This window comes from Pristiophorus japonicus, chromosome 10, assembly GCF_044704955.1.
Source record: "Pristiophorus japonicus isolate sPriJap1 chromosome 10, sPriJap1.hap1, whole genome shotgun sequence".
In the NCBI taxonomy this organism is placed as follows: Eukaryota; Metazoa; Chordata; class Chondrichthyes; family Pristiophoridae; genus Pristiophorus; species Pristiophorus japonicus.
This window is the reverse complement of record NC_091986.1, coordinates 211880728-211890071: the sequence shown is the minus strand read 5'-3', so window position 1 is coordinate 211890071 and position 9344 is coordinate 211880728. Positions and strand designations below refer to the sequence as shown.

At 47.6% G+C, this 9344-nt stretch overlaps 1 pseudogene; it reads left to right on the top strand.

Moving 5' to 3' along the window:
- Positions 1 to 8365: 8365 nt before the first annotated feature.
- On the top strand, positions 8366 to 9015 carry LOC139274915 (large ribosomal subunit protein uL13-like; annotated as a pseudogene).
- The last annotated feature ends 329 nt before the right edge of the window (positions 9016 to 9344 follow it).

Below are 9344 nucleotides of genomic sequence, written 5' to 3'. Positions count from 1 at the left end.
ACCAGTGGCAACCGGCACCACAGTTGATCATGAAGCAGAACCCATCATCCACAGCAGCCCAGCAGGGCCCAACACACCAGGCAGCCCAGCAAGGGGCAGCTGCACAGCAGCCCAGTGAGGACCCAACAAATGATTCAACAACACCAGCTTTCACACCGTGACAATCAACCAGGGCAAGAAGGGCCCCAGATCAACTCATATTGTAAATAGTTACACTATTGACTTTAGCGGGGAATGTTGTTATATATGTGGACTTGTATTTACTCTGTACAGCCACCAGAGGGCTCATCCCCTGGAGTCCCAAGGGATCCCATAATCCCTTGGGGCACAGGTATTTAAGGAGGCTTCACAGGTTGGAGAGGCACTCTGGAGACCTGCAATAAAAGACTAAGGTCACACTTTACTTTCAGCTCACAGTGATCAGTCTGACTCTTTCTCCATACATTACAGGTTCTTTCCTAGCATTCGTTATTATATTTAAAATCCCTTCTTGAAAAGCAATTTCTTTCAGGTACTGATTGTTTAATATCCATACCCCTGGATCGATCTTAACACTGCTGTTCCTAATTTTAAGAACCAAAGCCGAGTAGTCACTAAAAAATAAATTTTTATAATAAATCTCCATCACCTCAGAACTTAAACCTTCCCGCCTTAACACAAAATCAATTCGGCTCTGTTTTAAAACATCACTCATACAACCTCTTCTGGAGAACTCCCTTTTTATGAGGTTCCGGTCCCTCCATAAGTCTCTCAAACTTAAATATGCCATCATTTTTACAATCATCTCTCTGGAGTTATCACCCTTAAAGGTCATCTGGGCTGAAATGTCCATCCGAGATAAAAATTCATAAAGTCGCCCGCTATACAAGGGATTTCCACCCCTGCCACTTCTACGAACAACCATCGAAAAAACTCACGACGCTTGCAATGGTCATTCGGCGCATAGATATTAAAGAGATCACAATTCAATTCATCCATTTGTACCTTTAGCTGTAAAAATCTCCCCTCAGTGTCCCTGTCCACCAAAGTAACGTTCTCTTTTATGGACAAACTCACGAAAACAACCACCCCTCTACGGTTATTATTTGCACAACTTGCAAACACTTCTCCGTTTCAAACTTTCCGAACTCTTTCTAGGATATCCTCATCCCAAAAGGTTTCTTGCAGACACAACAGGTCAGTGCCTTTAAAACACTGCAACAACTGCTGCAATTTCTTCTCCCCCCTCGTGTAAGGGGGGTGGTCTCTATGAGGGGGTCAGGTTCCCTTCTGACCAACTTGAGCGGTTCGAATCGCTCCCACTCCCTTGGGTTCTGTACTCTGGATTTATTTGGGGGGGGGGTGACAAAAGTGCAAAGGACACTGGTTTGATGCAAAGAACTTTGTTTTTATTACAGTCAGGGAAATACAAGCTTATTACTCTGGTAAGAAAATACAAGGTGAAACTTACAATCACTCTAATAAAGGACAATACAAGGAAAGGTACATGGTCAAACTTAAAATCACTCTAATAAAGAACCATGCACTACACATTCAAAGGGGGTTACAGTAAATTATTCCTCCCACCTCCCAATACCTAATTCTAGCTAGGTTAGACTCCAGAGCAGGCAGGGACTATGCTTACCAATTCTTTTGATAGTTAACGGTAGATCGCGGTTGTTTTTCTCTTGATGCCACGTTGACTGTGGCCGGTCGCTGCTGCGATGGTGATGTTCTTCCTTCCTTCAGTAATTCAGGACTTCGAGGCTGGAGAAGTTAGTTTACTACTGTTGCGTTGGTTTCTCTCCTTGTCGTGATGACATACTCGCAGTATAGCACCTGGTGTCGTATGGTATCTGAGGTTGTAGCTACCTAGCAACCACCTAACCTCTGTTGAAAAAAGGGGCCAGTTATACGATTTCAGTTTTCTAATCTTGCCGCCAAATCTCTTCAAAATCCTTTGTATAATTTTGGCGGGCTTGGTTATTCTTTATAATATTTTGGTGGGCTCGTTAAAAGTTGATATGTTTTGGGTGAGTTGATGTTCGAAAACTGTTTCTTGATGGAAATATTAGTTTGGTAATTACAATGTCCTTTTGTGCTTAGTCTTTCGCATACAGGCTGGATTGGGCCTCTTTGTGATGTATATGCTGAAATGGTTGTCCAGACCCATGTTGATGGGTAGCTACCTCTGGGTGATTTTGTGATGTTAATGTCTCTTATGGGGGAAGGATTTTCGAATACTCATCCCTCCAGACAGGTTAACTCAGTCCTCACACCAAGGTAGCTTCACTTAATTAGACTGTCTCTTGGTAGTTCCGTAGGTCCACCCACAGCTTTGAGTTTGTCTTTTAAAATCCAAAATTCTATTAAAGTTCGTAGTTTCTTCCATAAGCACTTTAGAGTTCCAAACTTTTCAGTAGATAGTCCCAAATTAAACTTTCATTCAAATGAGCCCAAAAACAGGGGGGGGGGGTTTTCTTGTGAATTTTGCATTCCTTCATCAGTCCGTTCACATTAATTGAGACCAATGTAATAATCATTGCTCCTAATTAAAGAAGTGTGCCCAATAATCCCTCCATCATTATTTAATCTCTGTCTCTTCCCTCCCCTCATGCTCCTTCCCGACCTTTGGGGCAGCTGTTGCTTTCTCCTGCAGCCTCCGGCTCTTTTTCACCTCCTGTTTGAACTTTCCCTGCAGTTTCAACTTCTTCCTTACATTAAATTTAGGCCGCAGAACTGCCCCTACTCCCTCCTTCTGCCTTTCACTAACCTTTCCCTTTCCACATGATGTCCCCCCACCCCGCACCCCGCAATTCCATGTCTCCGTCGCCCTGAATCCTCACTCTCGAGCTCTTCGGTAATCTCCCGTCCCTGTTCCCCATCAGATACAGAATCTCCCTTACAGAGTCCTCCTGATAGCATGGTTTCTCCAACAGTACCACTCCCTTCGGCCTCACCTCCACCGTTGACTTCTCTCTCTGGGACAATAGCGCGTCTCCATCCATCTTGCTCCCTTTTGGCGTCTTTGTCTCCCCGCTCTGTTCATGCTGCCCCTTTAAGGCTTCTTCCAAACTTCCTGGGGCCAAAGCCCAAAATCTTTGGGCCTTTTATTTTCCCTTCCCCCCAAAATTTTCTCCCCAGACTAAATTCATCCTGGAAACATTGTCCTCTCAGGGGCCCAGCACTCCAGGCAAAGCAAGCGCTCTACTCGGATCTCGGACACGACAAGGGAGCCCAAGGTGGGCAGAGGAAACGTTTCAAGGACACCCTCAAAGATAAAGTGCAACATCCCCACCAACTCCTGGGAGTCCCTGGCCAAATACCCCCCTAAGTGGAGAAAGTGCATCTGGGAGGGCACTGAGCACCTCGAGTCTCGTCGCTGAGAGCATGCAGAAAACAAGCGCAGGCAGCTGAAGGAGTGTGCGGCAAACCAGACTCCCCACCCACCCTGAAAGTAAACAAGCACAAAATATAAAAACAGATAGCAAGAGTTTCTATAGGTATATAAAAAAGGAAAAGAGTGGCTAAAGTAAATGTTGGTCCCTTAGAGGACGAGACCGGGGAACTAGTAATGGGGAACATGGAGGTGGTAGAAATTCTGAACAAATATTTTGTATCAGTCTTTACGGTAGGGGACACCAACAATATTCTAACAGTGGATAGTCAAGGGACTATGGGGCAGAGGAACTTAACACAATCATAATCATTAAGGAGGTGGTACTCAGTAAGATAATGGGACTAAAGGTAGATAAATCACCTGGACCTGATGGCTTGCATCCAAGGGTCTTAAGAGAAGTAGCGGCAGGGATTGTGGATGCATTGGTTGTAATTTACCAAAATTCCCTGGATTCGGGGAAAGCATAGCTAGTGGATTTGAGTATAGGAGCAGGGAGGTCTTACTGCAGTTGTACAGGACCTTGGTGAGGCCTCGCCTGGAATATTGTGTTTAGTTTTGGTCTCCTAATCTAAGGAAGGACATTCTTGCTATTGAGGGAGTGCAGCGAAGGTTCACCAGACTGATTCCTGGGATGGCAGGACTGACATATGAGGAGAGACTGGATCAACTGGGCCTTTATACATTGGAGTTTAGAAGGATGAGAGGGGACCTCATCGAAACATATAAGATTCTGACAGGATGGGACAGGTTAGATGCAGGTAGAATGTTCCCGATGTTGGGAAAGTCCAGAACCAGGGGACACAGTCTTGGGATAAGGGGAAGGCCATCTAGGACCGAGATGAGGAGAAACTTCTTCACTCAGAGAGTTGTTAACCTGTGGAATTCCCTGCCGCAGAGTATTGTTGATGCCAGTTCATTGGATATATTCAAGAGGGAGTTAGATATGGCCCTTATGGCTAAAGGGATCAAGGGGTATGGAGAGAAAGCAGGAAATGGGTACTGAGGGAATGATCAGCCATGATTTTATTGAATAGTGTTGCAGGCTCGAAGGGCCGAATGGCCTACTCCTGCACCTATTTTCTATGTTTCTATGTTTCTTTGTATTCGGAATAAGGTGGATGAATTAACTGTGCAGATAGCAGTTATCGGGTATGATGTAATTGGCATCACAGAGACAGGGCTCCAGGGCGACCAAGGCTGGGAACTCAACATCATTTTACCCACTACCGATGTCAGCCTGACCGGTCTATAATTCCCTGTTTTCTCTCTCCCTCCTTTTTTAAAAAGTGGGGTTACATTGGCTACCCTCCACTCCTCGCATTGAGGCACAGAGCCTTCAGGTTTGTCTTTCTAACACACTTTGTCCCTTTAGAATTTAGCTGTAATGTGGCCCTTTTTACTTTTTGCCTTAGGTTTCTCTGCCCTCCACTTTTATTTTTCTTCTTTTTATCTTTTGCTTCTGCCCCCATTCTACTTCCCTCTGTCTCCCTGCATAAGTTCCCATCCCCCTGCCATATTAGTTTAACTCCTCCCCAACAGCACCAGCAAACACTCCTCCTAGGAGATTGGTTCCGATCCTGACCAGGTGCAGACCGTCCTGTCTGTACTGGTCCCACCTCCCCCAGAACCGGTTCCAATGTCCCAGGAATTTGAATCCCTCACTTCTGCACCACTCCTCAAGCCACATAGTCATCTGAGCTATCCTGCGATTCCTACTCTGACTAGCACGTGGCACTGGTAGCAATCCTGAGATTACTACTTTTGAGCTCCTACTTTTTATTTTAGCTCCTAGCTCCCGAAATTCATCTTGTAGGACCTCATCCCGTTTTTTACCTATATCGTTGGTACCTATATGCACCACGACAACTGGCTGTTCACCCTCCCTTTTCAGAATGCCCTGCAATCGCTCCGAGACATCCTTGACCCTTGCACCAGGGAGGCAACATACCATCTGGAATCTCGGTTGCAGCCGCAGAAACACCTATCTATTCCCCTTAAAATCGAATCCCCTATCACTATAGCTCTCCCACTCTTTTTCCTGCCCTCTTGTGCAGCAGAGCCACCCACGGTGCCATGAACTTGGCTGCTGCTGCTCTCCCCTGATGAGTCATCCACCTCAACAGTACCTAAAGCGGTGTATCTGTTTTGCAGGGGGATGACCGCAGGGGACCTCTGCACTACCTTCCTTGCACTGTTCTTCCTGTTGGTCACCCATCCCCTATCTGGCTATGTACCCTTTACCTGCGGTAAGACCAACTCACTAAATGTGCTATTCACGTCATTCTCAGAATCGTGAATACTCCAGAGTGAATCCACCCGCAGCTCCAGTGCCTCAATGCGGTCCGTCAGGAGCTGCAGGCGGATACACTTCCCACACACGTAGTCGTCACGGACACCGGAAGCGTCCCTGACTTCCCACATTGTACAGGGGGAGCATAACACGTGTCCAACCTCTCCTGCCATGACTTAACCCTTAGATAAACTTAAATTAGCAACAACAATGCTAAAGATATTGATAAAGAAAAGAAAAAGAAAAACTACTTACCAATCACCAGCCAATCACTTACCCCCTTGGCTGTGACGCCATCTTTCGATTTCTTTCTACTTCTTTTTTGCCTCCCTGCTGCAGCTGCTCCCGACTCCCGGCTGGGCCTCCTCGACACTGCTGGCCTCTTGTAGGCCTCCCGACTCCCGGCTGGGCCTCCTCGACACTGCTGGCCTTTTGTAGGCCTCCTGATGATGCACCGCTCCGCCTCCCGACTCCCGGCTGGGTCTCCTCGACACTGCTCGCCTCTTGTAGGCCTCCTGACGATGCACCGCTCCGTCTCCCGACTCCCTGCTGGGGAGATCTCAGCAGATTGGAAAACTGCAAATGTAACGCCCCTATTTAAAAAAGGAGGCAGACAAAAAGCAGGAAACTATAGACCCATTAGCCTAACATCTGTGGTTGGGGAAATGTTGGAGTCCATTATTAAAGAAGCAGCAGCAGGACATTTGGAAAAGCAAAATTCGGTCAGGCAGAGTCGGCATGGATTTATGAAGGGGAAGTCATGTTTGACAAATTTACTGGAATTCTTTGAGGAAGTAACGAACAGGGTGGATGACGGGGAATTGGTGGATGTGGTGTATTTGAACTTCCAGAAGGTGCCACATGAAAAGTTACTGCATAAGATAAAAGTTCATGGGGTTGGGGGTAATATATTAGCATGGATAGAGGATTGGCTAACAGAGAACGGAGAGTCGGGATAAATGGTTCATTCTCTGGTTGGCAACCAGTAACTAGTGGGGTGGTGCATGGATCAGTGCTGGGACCCCAACTATTTATAATCTATATTAACGACTTGGAAGAAGGGACCGAGTGTAACGTAGCCAAGTTTGCTGATGATACAAAGATGGGAGGAAAAGCAACGAGTGAGGAGGACACAACAAATCTAGAAAAGGACATAGACAGGCTAAGTGAGTGGGCAAAAATTTAGCAGATGGAGAATAATGTTGGAAAGTGTGAGGTCATGCACTTTGGCAGAAAAAAAATCAAAGAATAAGTTATTATTTAAATGGAGAAAGATTGCAAATTGCCGCTGTACAGCGGGACCGGGGGTACTTCGCATGAAACACAAATGGATAATATGTAGGTACAGCAAGTGATCAGGAAGGCCAATGGTATCTTGGCCTTTATTGCAAAGGGAATGGAGTATAAAAGCAGGGAAGTCTTGCTGCAGCTATACAAGGTATTGGTGAGGCCACACCTGGAATACTGAGTGCAGTTTTGGTTTCCATATTTACGAAAGGATATACTTGCTTTGGAGGCAGTTCAGAGAAGGTTCACTAGGTTGATTCCGGGGATGAGGGGGTTGACTTATGAGGAAAGGTTGAGTAGATTGGGCCTCTACTCAATGAAATTCAGAAGAATGAGAAGTGATCTTATCAAAACATATAAGATTATGAGGGGGCTTGACAAGGTGGATGCAGAGAGGATGTTTCCACTGATGGGGGAGACTAGAAACATAGAAACATAGAAACATAGAAAGTTGGTGCAGGAGTAGGCCATTCGGCCCTTCGAGCCTGCACCACCATTCAATAAGCTCATGGCTGATCATTCACCTCAGTACCCCTAGAACTAGAGGGCATGATCTTAGGATAAACGGCCGCCCATTTAAAACAGAGATGAGGAGGAATGTTTTCTCTCACAGGGTTGGAAATCTGTGGCATTTGCTGGGTCATTAAATAAATTTAAGACAGAAATAGACAGTTTCTTGAATGATAAGGGGATAAAGGGATATGGGGAGCGGGTAGGGAAGTGGAGCTGAGTCCATGATCAGATCAGCCATGATCTTATTAAATGGCGGAGCAGGCTCGAGGGGCCGTATGGCCTACTCCTGCTCCTATTTCTTATGTTCTTATGCCCTTATGTTCCTCGAACGACTGTCTGTCCCACCTGTGACAGAGATTGTACTTCCCGTATTGGATTGTTCAGTCACCTGAGAACTCACTTTTCGAGTGGAAGCAAGTCTTCCTCGATTCCGAGGGACTGCCTATGTTGATGATGACTACAGGCCCGGGAACATTATCCTCTGAGGGACCCAGCACTCCAGGCCTGGGAACATCGTCCTCTGAGGGGCCCAGCACTCCAGGCCTGGGAACATCGTCCTCTCTGGGGCCCAGCATTCCAGGCCTGGGAACATCGTCCTCTGAGGGGCCTAGCACTCCAGGCCTGGGAACATCGTCCTCTGAGGGGCCTAGCACTCCAGGCCTGGGAACATCGTCCTCTCTGGGGCCCAGCATTCCAGGCCTGGGAACATCGTCCTCTGAGGGGCCTAGCACTCCAGGCCTGGGAACATCGTCCTCTGAGGGGCCCAGCACTCCAGGCCGGGGAACATCGTCCTCTCTGGGGCCCAGCATTCCAGGCCTGGGAACATCGTCCTCTGAGGGGCCTAGCACTCCAGGCCTCTCAGCCACCTGTTATTGGGTCAAAAATCTTCGGGCGCCATGGTGGACGGCTTCAGCAAGGTGCTGCTCCTGGATGGCCGCAGACACCTCCTGGGCCACCTGGCCGCCATCGTGGCCGAACAGATCCTGCTGGACCATAAGGTGGTGGTGGTCAGGTGCGAAGGGATCAACATCCCGGGCAACTTTTACCGAAACAAGCTTAAGTACCTTTCGTTCTTGCGCAGGAGGATGAATACTAACCCTTCTCGTGGCCCCTATCACTACAGAGCACCAAGCCGAATCTTCTGGAGGACTGTAAGAGGCATGTTGCCACACAAGACAAAGCGAGGTCAAGCTGCCCTGGACAGACTGAAGGTCTTTGATGGGATCCCGCCTCCATATGACAAGAGAAAACGCATGGTTGTGCCAGCAGCCCTGAAGATTGTACGTTTGATGCCAACTCGCAAGTTTACTCTTCTGGGACGCCTTTGCCTTTGAGGTTGGCTGGAAATACCAGGCCGCTACGGCCACTCTCGAAGAGAAGCGTAAAGAAAAGGCCAAGACTCACTATGAGAAAAAGAAGAAAGTTTTGAAACTGAAGAAAATTGCGGAGAAGAATGTTGAAAGCAAAATAGCCAAGTACACGGCTGTGCTCAAACAATATGGCGTTCTTGTTTAATATATTCAGTTAGAGGCAGTGACAATAAAAGCTGAAAACAGACCAACCTAGAAACCCACCACCATCTTTTTCCAAACTCACTCCGGCTCTCTGCAGTCATCAAACGCCTAGCAGCACTCCCAGCCCCTCCCACCGAGAGAGTGCTGCCCACCCAGCCACAGCTGCCTCTGACAAAGGCCCTGGGTTCTCTCGACACACCTTCAGACAACCGTCCAGATTCAGTGACTGCGACCCACGGCAGTGCAGAATGGAGACAAGGAGGGGAGGGCGACTTATTCTCTGTGGTGCTCGGGCACCGGGTGGGAGCACGTGTGGGAGAATCAGACGGGCTGGGGGGGGGGGGCGATGCACCTTCCATCA